The sequence below is a fragment of the Haliotis asinina genome, chromosome 9, assembly GCF_037392515.1.
Source record: "Haliotis asinina isolate JCU_RB_2024 chromosome 9, JCU_Hal_asi_v2, whole genome shotgun sequence".
NCBI classification, from domain to species: Eukaryota; Metazoa; Mollusca; class Gastropoda; order Lepetellida; family Haliotidae; genus Haliotis; species Haliotis asinina.
Genome location: NC_090288.1, coordinates 41,604,903 through 41,620,918, shown reverse-complemented (window position 1 = coordinate 41,620,918; position 16,016 = coordinate 41,604,903).

The window sequence follows — 16,016 nt, the reverse complement described above, 5'->3', positions numbered from 1 at the left end:
ACGATATTGTTTTCTTGGCCATCAGTACGCAACATTTACAACATCCTGTCAAGTTCTCCAAGGTCAAAAACAAACCAGTCAAGACTTTTGACCTGTGACTTTCTGTGAACATCTAGCTGAATCATCAACGGGCCTCCTCTTCATCTTCAGGGAGAACGAGTGAGTGAGTTTAGTTTTACGTCACACTCAGCAATATTCCAGCTAAATGGCGGCGGTCTGTAAATAATCGAGTCTGACCCAGACAATCCAGTGATCAACAACATGAGCATCGATCTGCTCAGGGAGAATGATATATGCCACACTCCACATATCCACATGATCTAAGATGATAGTCATACAAGGAAAACATGTACCACCCAATCCTGATTTAAGTGAATGTGTAGTCAATTATTTGACGTGCATCGACAATATTTTAGTCACCAGGCAAATGGAAGACATCATACATTTTACAATTTGAAGAAAATGTACATGAAAAATGAGGGGCCTAGAATCCTAAAGGGAATAATTCTAGTATTGCCAACAACAGGCCCCTGATAGAAAAAGATATGTATCGGAGAGAATGTTTACATACTGAATTGGCATTAGAGTATCATATTTTATCAATTAAATAATGCTTATGTAAAAATATACTCAAGAAAAACAAAATGTTATGGACCACCCCAGTATTAAATACGTATTACATGGATCATAATGCTTAATAATTCAGTACTAAATATTGGGGTGGGCCTTAATTGTTTTTGTTTAGTATACTATGTAAATGCAATATTTATACGAAGAGACAGTCCAAATGCTGAACCCGAAACATGTACATGTAATAGCTATTGTAACCTTCACATTGAAAAAATCTTACATTTGTTACGGTTAATAACATGACAAGTCTAAAATATTCAATATATTGAGCAAGTTACAATGAAACACAATACAGATTTCTAGTACAATGCAATCGAGTCAAAAATCAAAGGTAATGTGTCTCAAATATCAAATTAACTTGCCAGTTTTGACCTTTACAGTGAGAGCGGAAATACTGAATGAAGCTTTCTAACAATGAGAGGGGTCGTCAACAACAAGGCTTTATATATACCGACAGAGATTTGTGAACATTCTAGCAAATCGTGGCTACATTATTTTCTCATAAATTTCACGATCGGCATCGTGTTTACCATCAGTAAAACAGATTCTTGTACATACGATTACCTCAAGGGAGGCAATTCTGAAGCGAAATGTGACCCATAATTATCTTATCAGTGATTATGCAAATTAGAAAAAAAACACCCTCGTAACACATTACATTAAATTCAATCTAACATAGAATTGTTTAATCAGCATTCTAGAATTTTCTTAAAGCACACTGTTTCGGTGTAGATTCTCTTAAAGGTTTAAGAAACGACACTGAAACGCTCTATGAAATAAACAATAAGTCGTATGCATCATTAATAAAATTTACAACTGAATGTTCACAAATTACTGCAGTTTAACATTTGTCATGTTATGTCTCAAGAGTAAATAAAAGTCCGGACAAGAAAATCCAGTGATCAACAGTTTGAACATTGATCTACGCAATTGGATACGATAACGTGTCAACCAAGTCAGCTGGTCTGACCACTCGATCCCGTTAGTCGCCTCTTACGACAAGCATAGTCACCTTTTATGGCAAGCATGGGTTGCTGAAGGCCTATTCTACCCCGGGACCTTCACGGGTCGCCTCTTACGACAAGCATAGTCACCTTTTATGGCAAGCATGGGTTGCTGAAGGCCTATTCTACCCCGGGACCTTCACGGGTTACAAGAAACAAGAGAATACACTATTCCAATATAACGTGCGCATGCTAACATTGAACACACATTGTATTTATAAAGTGGTCAAACGTCACATTTTATTTGGGATTAAATTTTCCGATCACATACCACATTTGACCTCTTTTGAAAGGTGGTGTGTAATTAATCTTGGCCATAGGAGCTGTGGCATAAAAGGTGACGTGGCTAAATGGTTCAAGGTGCCCAACTGAAGGCTGGCCAGAAACTCAAAACGAAGATTCTGTACTCTATGCATTATGACAGTCATTTTCAAAGCAACTTTAATTTTAATCAAAACAAGCATATGTGTATTTATACAACCTTGTTGTGATTTGTAAATGGACGCGAGACAATTGAAAGTTTGTAGCCCTCAACTTCAACATGTACTTTTCTGAGATCCAATTTAGTCCACAGATGGTGAAGAATACTCTAGCGTAGTTTTATGCTGCATTTAGTAATAATCCGGGAATATCACAGCTAAGTGCACCGGGAATGGTTTCACAGCATGTGCTGACGTGGATAACCGTAAACTATCTTCATCGGGAGGAGCCAGCGGTTTTGCAACTAGGCGTCCCCCATCGACCCTCTTACCCTCTTACCCTTTATATTACTTCCAAACTCTCCCAGTTCATGTGAAAAGCCTCAAAATTATTTTGACAATGGATAGATGGACATTTAAACACCACGTCAAAGCAATTACACTGAACAAATTTGAGGGTGAAAATATTTTAAAAATCATTTCGGTATTGGATTTTCAGAAAGTGCAAGCTGTCATGCATTAATGCTAGTTTGAGTTAATTGGGGTTCGTGAGTGCAGTGAGTGTTCCTATTGTCTACCGAAATGATTCTTGTATATTCAACCTCATTCGAGTCAAGTTTCATTGATGTGATTTGATTAAAAAAAATGGCGTTTACAATCTCAAAGGTAGAGCTTGGAAGGAAGCCTAGGGACCTCATGTAGTAAAAAATATACTTATTCACGTAATATTAGTCATTTAGGGTACACATATGCAGACTATTATTCAGCTGAGGGAGAAAGTGAAAATTGAGTATAAATATTGTATACCAACAGTTTTGATTTCTTTGCTAAAACATAAGTCACCTGGTCCATGTTAAAGGCTGAGAGATGTGGATGTGATCAGATATAATCACCAGCTGCATGTCTCTGAGTGAGTGACGGGCTGCTAAGAAAGTGATTGACATCACGAGCTTCAATCGTACATAACATTGAGTTAGAGTTTAGTTTTACACCGCACTCAGCAATATCCCAGCTACATGGCGGCGGTCTGTAAATAATCGAGCCTGGACCACACAATCCAGTGATCAACAACATGAGCATCGATCTGCGCAATTGGGAACCGATGACATGTGTCAACCAAGTCAGCAAGCCTGACCACCTAATCCTCTTAGTCGCCTCTGACGACAAGCATAGTCACCTTTTATGGCAAACATGAGTTGCCCCGGAACTTCATGGGTAAAACATAACAAGTCTGGCCACTGAGTGCAGACAAGCATGGGTTGCTGAAGATCTATTCCAACTTCTTCATAGGTCAGTTTCACATGCAAAGGAAAGAACTCCAAGAAAACTACTGATGTCAGTAAAAAGTTGCAAATCTGTATGTTGGATGACGACATTTCGGAGCAATCTACAACATTCATAACACTGAATTGATAATGTGCTTTAAATACATTGTCTACGTTTCATTTGACATGGCTCCAAAAACAGCTTGGATGTGTGATATCACTATTCACGATGACAATGTTCTTGGTCATCACTACGCATGTCCATGTCTGCAAGGTCGAATTCAATCCAGTCAGACTATTGTCCTGTTACCTTCTGTGAACATCCAACCGAATCATCAGCGGGCCTCATGACTTGTAAGTCCATCCTTTCCAACGCCAGAAATCATCTTCAGAGGATGAGAGAGGGAAACAAATAAATGAAATATGCCACAGTCCACAATATTTCAGTGACTGCATGACAGGAATATGATCCAAGATGACGCAACCATACTAGGGAAATATGTACCACCCAATCCTGATTCAGTGAGTGAGTTTAGTTTTACGCCGCACTCAGCAATATTCCAGCCATATGGCGACAATCCAGTGACCAACAACATGAGCATCGATCTGCACAATTGGGAACCGATGACATGTCTCAACCAAGTCAGCAAGCTTGACCACCCGATCCCGTTAGTCGCCTCTTACGACATGCATAGTCGCTTTTTATGGCAAGCATGGGTTGCTGAAGGCCTATTTACCCCGGGACCTTCACGGGTCCAATCCTGATTCAAGTGAATGTGTGGTAAATTAATATTTAACGTGCATCAGTAATATTTTGATAACCAGGCAAATAGAATACATCACACATGTTACAGTTTGTGGATAATGTACATGAAAAATATTAATTCCATTATTGCTAACAAAAGACCCTGGATACAAAGAAAGATGTATTGGACTTTTTGTTGCGTATATAATTTAAATGTAATGTTTATACCAAGAGACATACCATGTCGTAAATCCGAACCTGTAATATATATTGTAACCTAAACATTGAAAAATCTTCCATTACAGTCACATTCATTCTCAGAAAACTAAAATGAATACATACCACATAAAATCAATCTATCCCATATGCAATTGTTTGATTAGCGTTCTTTAAGCTGAGCCTATGAAGCATACAAATTCAGGGATAACAACGTCTTTTTTTTGTTTTGCATGAAGCAATGTTTCGGTTTAGATTTCGTTACAGTGTAAGAATCTACACTGAAACCCTCTATGAAATAAATCTAAAGTAGTTATTCAAAACGACGTTATATGCTTCATTAGTGTTCACAAATTAAACTTTAACATTTGCCATGCTTCAAGAGCAACTGATCTACGCAGCTGGAATACGATAACGTGTGAAGCAAGTCAGTGAGCCTGACCGCCCGATCCCGTTAGTCGCCTCTTACGACAAGCACAGTCGCCTTTTATGACAAACATGGGTTGCTGAAAACTAACTCTAACCCGGATATTTACAGGTCACAAGAAACAAAAGTATACAGCTGCAACAACAAAGTGAGTGAGTTTTAGTTTTATGCTGCACTCAGCAATATTCCAGCTATATGGCGGCGGTCTGTAAATAATCGAGTCTGGACCAGACAATCCAGTGATCAACATCATGAGCATCAATCTGCGCAATTGGGAACCGATGACATGTGCATCCAAGTCAGTTTGCCTGACCACCCGATCCCCTGAGTCGCCTTTAATGGCAAGCATGGGTTGTTGAAGGCCTATTCTACCCCGGGACCTTCAAAACAACAAAGAGTTACATAACACTAAAACTGTGTTGCCACGTAACATGTTATACTTGGGATTAAACTCCCTTTGCAAACGTTACATCTGACCACTTCTAAAAGGCAGTGTGAAAATAGCCATTACCTTGTCAGGGGTCTACATATAACGTAATCTGTACTACCACTTGGCACAAAAGGTGGCAAGGGTAACAGGGATAAGGTGCCAAGATTATTGTTACATTTATAAATGCTTGGTACAGATCGATCCCAGTCATTTTGGAAGCAACTTTAATTTTAACAAGAACCAGAATACGCGCATTTTACAATTTTGTATTCATAAATAACTATAATTCTGAGTGATTGAGTGAATTAGGTTAGTTTTACTTTTTACATCGCACTCAGCAATATTCCAGGTATATGGCGACGGTCTGTAAATAATTGAGTCTGGAACAGACAATCCAGTGACCAACAACATAAGCATCGATCTGCGCAATTGGGAACCGATGACATCTGTCAACCAAATCAGCGAACATATGTCATATTTGGGATTTCACTTTCTTAGTAAAGTACAAATTCTAGTACTTTTTTCGGCTGAGTCCCATCCGGGATTCGAACCCGCACCCTCAGAGTCAGGCACCTAATCGCCAGTCATTTATGAAGTCGCGGTGGCTGAGCGGGCTAGGCGGCTGACTTTGTGTGCTGGCGATTAGGTGCCTGACTCTGAGGGTGCGGGTTCGAATCCCGGATGGGACTCAGCCGAAAAAAGTACTAGAATTTGTACTTTACTAAGAAAGTGAAATCCCAAATATGACATATGTTGCATTTGACCACTTTCTAAATGGCATCGTGTAATCATCAGCGAACCTGACCACCCCGAACACGTTAGTCACCTTTTATGGCAAGCATGGGTTGCTGAAGTCCTATTCTACCACGGACCTTCACGGGTCAACTATAATTCTGAAATACTTTATAATATATTGTAGGTTTAATAGGTACACACTGGAGACTTTGTTCAAACTTTAGATTGACTAATGTAAATATAGTCATCTGTTCTACAATGAATTTTGCAATACATTCCATACTATTTACACATGAAATTTTGTATTCTACCATGACTTCAGTAAATACTGGATTGTGATTGGTTAATCAAAGTCATCCAGAAGTATATAATCTCTATAATATTATATACCTCTGATTTCCCAACACAGTATGTTTATCTCCTAATTGTATTGAAGCTTGGTGAAAGTTGATGTAGTATCACGCAAACCCATGGAACTCCCCGCAGCAGTGGGCACCACCTTTGGTGAGAGACTCAGACTGACAAACCAATGCTATTAGTTTCTTAAGTCCCGACATTGCAGAGCATGTTGTGCATGTTGTGCATGTTGATGCAATTCATAGCGATGCAGTACCAAGTTTCACAACCCATGCAGTAATACAGTGAATGAGGTAATAATTACCTGAATGTGAGTGTTTTACACCACTTGTAGTTTCAGTGTGATGAGCTAATATTTCAACCACAAGGCTACACCAGTACCCCTCACTTCTTAAAATTGCTCCGGTGCCAGAGAATCTATCCAATTTACATAAGAAGGGGATGCCATAAACTGATGCAACACATGAGACCACAGACTGCTGCTGCAACACCTGACACCACAGACTGCTGCTGCAACACCTGAGACCACAGACTGCTGCTGCAACACATGACACCACAGACTGCTGCTGCAACACATGACACCACAGACTGCTGCTGCAACACATGACAACATGAACTGCTGCTGCAACAAATGAGACCACAGACTGCTGCTGCAACACATGACACCACAGACTGCTGCTGCAACACATGAGACCACAGACTGCTGCTGCAACAAAGGAGGCCACAGACTGCTGCTGCAACAAATGAGACCACAGACTGCTGCTGCAACAAATGAGATCATGTACTGATGATACTGAAAGAATGGACATCCTGACTGCTGCCATTTTTATCAATTTTTTTGCTGTACTGGGGTTGGACTGTGAGGGGGGATGAGAGGGAGAGAGAAGGGGGAGGGAGAGAAGGGGGAGGGGGGTGTCCAGGGGGGGGGGAGGACTAGTGAGGTGGGATGCAGTCAGCACTACATGCTTCAAAACATGGGCAGTGGGGAGGGTCGTTGATTTTGCACATGACACGCAGGGCTGTTAATTTGTACTTGAATTAAAAAGAAGTGGGGAAGGGGCCATACATTACTAACGGTCTTTAACCTATGTTAATTAACCCGAATGTTTGAGAATATTAGAACTTATGTGGCCTTACCTAAAAGCATTGCCTTTCTTCAAATGCATGCCCAGCAGGTCTGCATTAAATTGAACACATAAAAGTATCCTTGTATGCTAATGATATAAAGTACATTACAATTTTAGTTGACAAATTATATTAGTAAGTACTCAGGTGGCAGTAAAACATGTAAAATATATAAACTTACAATGTCCTTTCTTAAAAGTTGACATGATTTTCTCCCTTCAAGAACTGCTTGGTAACCATAGGTAATGCCTGAAAAAAACAAATAAGAATTGAAGAGGGGCTGCCACCTGTCTTGTGACATATGCAATTTAAAATCATAATGGATATTACATATATTTAAATTATAGTATGCCATTTATGAACTTTTACGGACTTTTACTTTTATGAACCTGAGTTTGCTACATCGTTGTTTAGATGAACATATGCAAAAATGTTGCTTACCAAGACAGCAGGGAACACAGCCAGCGCAGATTATCTTCTGCTTCCAAGCGGTAAATGACCATGTAACGTAGTGTTGCTTGCCAGGATAGCAAGGAACACAGCCAGTAGAAAAATTATCTTCTGCTTCGAAGCGGTAAATGATCACGTAACGTAGTGTTGCTTGCCAGGATAGCAAGGAACAGAGCCAGTGCAAATTATCTTCTGCTTCGAAGCGGTAAAGGATCACGTAATATAGTGGATGCAACACATTATCACGCGAAAAATGTCTTTCGGTTGGTTTAGGTTTTTGACATGATTACCCCAAATTTGCTTTGACCTGTTTTACACTGCTAAACAAATTGGATTTAACATCTCTAGAATAACTGATATTCATTTCTTACCAAGTGCCTCGCCTTTCTCCTATGTAACGACCTGCAAGAAATTGAAAATGCACACAACATTGAATTTGTTATGGCTCTTGTATCGGCTCTTGTATCAAGAAAGAGAATTATGATTCTGGTAGCCATGTCATGCTAGTTATTACTCAGAATATGCTCATTAACTGAAATTAGTTAAACAACATCTTCACTTGGAAGAATGAATATGTGGTTTTGGCAGTTTTTAGCAATAATCCATTACTGAGCAGACTTATTCCCATTAATCTTCCTTCCACCCACAATTAAAAGAAAAGCAAATTAAACTCACATCTGCCATCTATTCAAGGCTGAAAGACTTTCTTCTTTCATGGAAGTGCTTGCTTAATACCTCCTCTTTGGTTTTGTAAATGTTATAGCTACAAAAAAAAATATTAATAAACTTTCACTTGTTGACATAATAATAGTAGATATTACTTGATCTATATTCCGAGGTTATAATTTCACATGGCATTTATGGAAAGCCATACTTAAAATGGAACAATTGAAGGAAAGCAAACATGGCTTACCTTGATGGCAGGGACCAACTCCAAATGAAATATCTTCTCACAAAACGCGATTAAATATACACGTGATGACACGATTAGAAAAAAAACGCGACGGCGCGCGATTAAAAAAAACATGATGTCACTCGCAGAAATCATCGTTGTAGTCGATTGTTTCAACCCTATCCCTAAACCTAACCCTAAACTTAACCTAACCTAACCTAAAACTTAGCCTAAACTGGTAAAGAGCTCAGTAAATGAAAATAATAAAAGCTTACTTACCTTCACCTCTCTTCTTCTGTTTGATTACTATAGTAAGTGCTTGCTATATGACTAGGTGTAACCTAAGTGCTTGCTATATTCTAAGGTGTACTGTAAGTGCTTGCTATAATGTTCTACTGATGCTGGGACATTGTGTATCAGGTTGACAGACTGTACTGTACTGTCATAGCATTGAGAAATGGTGGATCAGGCTGACAGACTGTACTGTACTGTCATAGCATTGGGGAATAGTGTATCAGGCTGACAGACTGTACTGTACTGTCAATATAGTATTGGGGAATTGAGTGTGTTAGTAAATAACCTAAGTGCTTGCTATATTCTAAGGGGTTTTCCTGGATATCCTAAGTGTTTCCTTGGGACATTGTATATCAGTTTGACAGACTGTACTGTACTGTACTGTCATAGCAGTGGGAAATAGCATATCAGGCTGACAGACTGTACTGTACTGTCATAGCATTGGGGAATAGTGTATCAGGCTGACAGACTGCACTGTACTGTCATAGCAGTGGGGGATTGTGCATCAAGCTGACAGACTGTACTGTACTGTCATAGCAGTGGGAAATGGTGTATCAGGTTGACAGACTGTACTGTACTGTCATGGCAGTGGGGGGACTGTGTATCAGGCTGACAGACTGTACTGTACTGTCACAGCAGTGGGGGATTGTGCATCAAGCTGACAGACTGTACTGTACTGTCATAGCAGTGGGAAATGGTGTATCAGGTTGACAGACTGTACTGTACTGTCAAAGCATTGGGAAATAGTGTATCAGGCTGACAGACTGTACTGTACTGTCATAGCAGTGGGGAATAGTGTATCAGGTTGACAGACTGTACTGTACTGTCATAGCAGTGGGCGATTCTGCATCAAGCTGACAGACTGTACTGTACTGTCATAGCAGTGGGAAATGGTGTATCAGGTTGACAGACTGTACTGTACTGTCAAAGCATTGGGAAATAGTGTATCAGGCTGACAGACTGTACTGTACTGTCATAGCAGGGGGGAATAGTGTATCAGGCTGACAGACTGTACTGTACTGTCAATATAGTATTGGGGAATTGAGTGTGTTAGTAAATAACTGAAGTGCTTGCTATATTCTAAGGGGTTTTCCTGGATATCCTAAGTGCTTGCTTGGGACATTGTATATCAGTTTGACAGACTGTACTGTACTGTCATAGCAGTGGGAAATAGTGTATCAGGCTGACAGACTGTACTGTACTGTACTGTCATGGCAGTGGGGGGACTGTGTATCAGGCTGACAGACTGTACTGTACTGTCACAGCAGTGGGGGATTGTGCATCAAGCTGACAGACTGTACTGTACTGTCATAGCAGTGGGAAATGGTGTATCAGGTTGACAGACTGTACTGTACTGTCAAAGCATTGGGAAATAGTGTATCAGGCTGACAGACTGTACTGTACTGTCATAGCAGTGGGGAATAGTGTATCAGGTTGACAGACTGTACTGTACTGTCATAGCAGTGGGGGATTGTGCATCAAGCTGACAGACTGTACTGTACTGTCATAGCAGTGGGAAATGGTGTATCAGGCTGACAGACTGTACTGTACTGTCATAGCAGTGGGGAATAGTGTATCAGGTTGACAGACTGTACTGTACTGTCATAGCAGTGGGCGATTGTGCATCAAGCTGACAGACTGTACTGTACGGTCAGAGCAGTGGGAAATGGTGTATCAGGTTGACAGACTGTACTGTACTGTCAAAGCATTGGGAAATAGTGTATCAGGCTGACAGACTGTACTGTACTGTCATAGCAGTGGGGAATAGTGTATCAGGTTGACAGACTGTACTGTACTGTCATAGCAGTGGGCGATTGTGCATCAAGCTGACAGACTGTACTGTACTGTCATAGCAGTGGGAAATGGTGTATCAGGTTGACAGACTGTACTGTACTGTGAAAGCATTGGGAAATAGTGTATCAGGTTGACAGACTGTACTGTACTGTCATGGCAGTGGGGGGACTGTGTATCAGGCTGACAGACTGTACTGTACTGTCACAGCAGTGGGGTATTGTGCATCAAGCTGACAGACTGTACTGTACTGTCATAGCAGTGGGAAATGGTGTATCAGGTTGACAGACTGTACTGTACTGTCATAGCAGTGGGGAATAGTGTATCAGGCTGACAGACTGTACTGTACTGTCATGGCAGTGGGGGGATTGTGTATCAGGCTGACAGACTGTACTGTACTGTCATAGCAGTGGGGGATTGTGCATCAGGCTGACAGACTGTACTGTACTGTCATAGCAGTGGGAAATGGTGGATCAGGCTGACAGACTGTACTGTACTGTCACAGCAGTGGGGGATTGTGTATCAGGCTGACAGACTGTACTGTACTGTCATGGCAGTGGGGAATAGTGTATCAGGCTGACAGACTGTACTGTACTGTCATGGCAGTGGGGGGATTGTGTATCAGGCTGACAGACTGTACTGTACTGTCAATATAGTATTGGGGAATTGAGTGTGTTAGTAAATAACTTAAGTGCTTGCTATATTCTAAGGGGTTTTCCTGGATATCCTAAGTGCTTGCTTGGGAAATGGTGTATCAGGCTGACAGACTGTACTGTACTGTCAAAGCATTGGGAAATGGTGGATCAGGCTGACAGACTGTACTGTACTGTCATAGCAGGGGGGAATAGTGTATCAGGTTGACAGACTGTACTGTACTGTCATAGCAGTGGGGAATAGTGTATCAGGTTGACAGACTGTACTGTACTGTCACAGCAGTGGGCGATTGTGTACCAGGCTGTCAGACTGTACTGTACTGTCATAGTTGTGGGGAATAGTGTATCAGGCTGACAGACTGTACTGTACTGTCACAGCTGTTCGGAATAGTGTATCAGGTTGACAGACTGTACTGTACTGTCAATAGAGTATTGGGGAATTGAGTGTGTTAGTAAATAACTTAAGTGCTTGCTATATTCTAAGGGGTTTTCCTGGATATCCTAAGTGCTTGCTTGGGAAATGGTGTATCAGGCTGACAGACTGTACTGTACTGTCATAGCAGTGGGGAATAGTGTATAAGGCTGACAGACTGTACTGTACTGTCATAGCTGTTCGGAATAGTGTATCAGGTTGACAGACTGTATTCTACTGTCAATATGGTATTGGGGAATTGAGTGTGTTAGTAAATAATCTAAGTGCTTGCTATATTCCAAGGGGTTTTCCTGGATATCCTAAGTGCTTGCTTGGGAAATGGTGTATCAGGCTGACAGACTGTACTGTACTGTCATAGCAGTGGGGAATAGTGTATTAGGCTGACAGACTGTACTGTACTGTCATAGCAGTGGGGAATAGTGTATCAGGCTGACAGACTGTACTGTACTGTCATAGCTGTTCGGAATAGTGTATCAGGTTGACAGACTGTACTGTACTGTCATAGCAGTGGGGAATAGTGTATCAGGTTGACAGACTGTACTGTACTGTCACAGCAGTGGGGGATTGTGCATCAGGCTGACAGACTGTACTGTACTGTCATAGCATTGGGGAATAGTGTATCAGTTTGACAGACTGTACTGTACTGTCAATATAGTATTGGGGAATTGAGTGTGTTAGTAAATAACTGAAGTGCTTGCTATATTCTAAGGGGTTTTCCTGGATATCCTAAGTGCTTGCTTGGGACATTGTATATCAGTTTGACAGACTGTACTGTACTGTACTGTCATGGCAGTGGGGGGACTGTATCAGGCTGACAGACTGTACTGTACTGTCATAGCAGTGGGAAATGGTGTATCAGGTTGACAGACTGTACTGTACTGTCAAAGCATTGGGAAATAGTGTATCAGGCTGACAGACTGTACTGTACTGTCATAGCAGTGGGGAATAGTGTATCAGGTTGACAGACTGTACTGTACTGTCATAGCAGTGGGCGATTGTGCATCAAGCTGACAGACTGTACTGTACTGTCATAGCAGTGGGAAATGGTGTATCAGGTTGACAGACTGTACTGTACTGTCAAAGCATTGGGAAATAGTGTATCAGGTTGCAGACTGTACTGTACTGTCATGGCAGTGGGGGGACTGTGTATCAGGCTGACAGACTGTACTGTACTGTCACAGCAGTGGGGTATTGTGCATCAAGCTGACAGACTGTACTGTACTGTCATAGCAGTGGGGGGATTGTGTATCAGGCTGACAGACTGTACTGTACTGTCATAGCACTGGGGAATAGTGTATCAGGTTGACAGACTGTACTATACTGTCAATATAGTATTGGGGAATTGAGTGTGTTAGTAAATAACTTAAGTGCTTGCTATATTCTAAGGGGTTTTCCTGGATATCCTAAGTGCTTGCTTGGGACATTGTATATCAGTTTGACAGACTGTACTGTACTGTCATAGCAGTGGGAAATAGTGTATCAGGCTGACAGACTGCACTGTACTGTCATAGCAGTGGGGGATTGTGCATCAAGATGACAGACTGTACTGTACTGTCATAGCAGTGGGAAATGGTGTATCAGGTTGACACACTGTACTGTACTGTCATGGCAGTGGGGGGACTGTGTATCAGGCTGACAGACTGTACTGTACTGTCACAGAAGTGGGGGATTGTGCATCAAGCTGACAGACTGTACTGTACTGTCATAGCAGTGGGAAATGGTGGATCAGGCTGACAGACTGTACTGTACTGTCATAGCATTGGGGAATAGTGTATCAGGTTGACAGAGTGTACTGTACTGTCATAGCAGTGGGCGATTGTGTACCAGGCTGTCAGACTGTACTGTACTGTCATAGTAGTAGGGAATAGTGTATCAGGCTGACAGACTGTACTGTACTGTCACAGCTGTTCGGAATAGTGTATCAGGTTGACAGACTGTACTGTACTGTCATAGCTGTTCGGAATAGTGTATCAGGTTGACAGACTGTACTGTACTGTCAATATGGTATTGGGGAATTGAGTGTGTTAGTAAATAATCTAAGTGCTTGCTATATTCCAAGGGGTTTTCCTGGATATCCTAAGTGCTTGCTTGGGACATTGTATATCAGTTTGACAGACTGTACTGTACTGTCATAGCAGTGGGAAATAGTGTATCAGGCTGACAGACTGTACTGTACTGTACTGTCATGGCAGTGGGGGGACTGTATCAGGCTGACAGACTGTACTGTACTGTCACAGCAATGGGGGATTGTGTATCAGGCTGACAGACTGTACTGTACTGTCATAGCAGTGGGGAATGGTGTATCAGGTTGACAGACTGTACTGTACTGTCATAGCAGTGGGCGATTGTGTATCAGGCTGACAGACTGTACTATACTGTCATAGCAGGGGGAATAGTGTATCAGGTTGACAGTGTGTACTGTACTGTCATAGCAGTGGGCGATTGTGTACCAGGCTCTCAGACTGTACTGTACTGTCATAGTAGTAGGGAATAGTGTATCAGGCTGACAGACTGTACTGTACTGTCACAGCTGTTCGGAATAGTGTATCAGGTTGACAGACTGTACTGTACTGTCATAGCTGTTCGGAATAGTGTATCAGGTTGACAGACTGTACTGTACTGTCAATATGGTATTGGGGAATTGAGTGTGTTAGTAAATAATCTAAGTGCTTGCTATATTCCAAGGGGTTTTCCTGGATGTCCTAAGTGCTTGCTTGGGAAATGGTGTATTAGGCTGACAGACTGTACTGTACTGTCATAGCAGTGGGCAATTGTGTATCAGGCTGACAGACTGTACTGTACTGTCATAGCTGTTCGGAATAGTGTATCAGGTTGACAGACTGTACTGTACTGTCACAGCAGTGGGGAATAGTGTATCAGGTTGACAGAGTGTACTGTACTGTCATAGCAGTGGGAAATGGTGTATCAGGTTGACAGACTGTACTGTACTGTCATAGCAGTGGGGAATAGTGTATCAGGTTGACAGACTGTACTGTACTGTCATAGCAGTGGGCGATTGTGTATCAGGCTGACAGACTGTACTGTACTGTCATAGCAGGGGGAATAGTGTATCAGGTTGACAGAGTGTACTGTACTGTCATAGCAGTGGGCGATTGTGTACCAGGCTCTCAGACTGTACTGTACTGTCATAGTAGTAGGGAATAGTGTATCAGGCTGACAGACTGTACTGTACTGTCACAGCTGTTCGGAATAGTGTATCAGGTTGACAGACTGTACTGTACTGTCATAGCTGTTCGGAATAGTGTATCAGGTTGACAGACTGTACTGTACTGTCAATATGGTATTGGGGAATTGAGTGTGTTAGTAAATAATCTAAGTGCTTGCTATATTCCAAGGGGTTTTCCTGGATATCCTAAGTGCTTGCTTGGGAAATGGTGTATCAGGCTGACAGACTGTACTGTACTGTCATAGCAGTGGGGAATAGTGTATCAGGCTGACAGACTGTACTGTACTGTCATAGCAGTGGGGAATAGTGTATTAGGCTGACAGACTGTACTGTACTGTCATAGCAGTGGGCAATTGTGTATCAGGCTGACAGACTGTACTGTACTGTCATAGCAGTGGGGAATAGTGTATCAGGTTGACAGACTGTACTGTACTGTCATAGCAGTGGGGAATAGTGTATCAGGCTGACAGACTGTACTGTACTGTCACAGCAGTGGGGGATTGTGCATCAGGCTGACAGACTGTACTGTACTGTCATAGCAGTGGGGAATAGTGTATCAGGTTGACAGACTGTACTGTACTGTCATAGTAGTGGGGAATAGTGTATCAGGCTGACAGACTGTACTGCACTGTCAATATAGTATTGGGGAATTGAGTGTGTTAGTAAAAAGCCTAAGTGCTTGCTATATTCTAAGGGGTTTTCCTGGATATCCTATGTGCTTGCTTGTGAAATGGTGTATCAAGCTGACAGACTGTACTGTACTGTCATAGCAGTGGGAAATGGTGGATCAGGCTGACAGACTGTACTGTACTGTCATAGCATTGGGGAATAGTGTATCAGGTTGACAGACTGTACTGCACTGTCAATATAGTATTGGGGAATTGAGTGTGTTAGTAAATAACCTAAGTGCTTGCTATATTCTAAGGGGTTTTCCTGGATATCCTAAGTGCTTGCTTGTGAAAT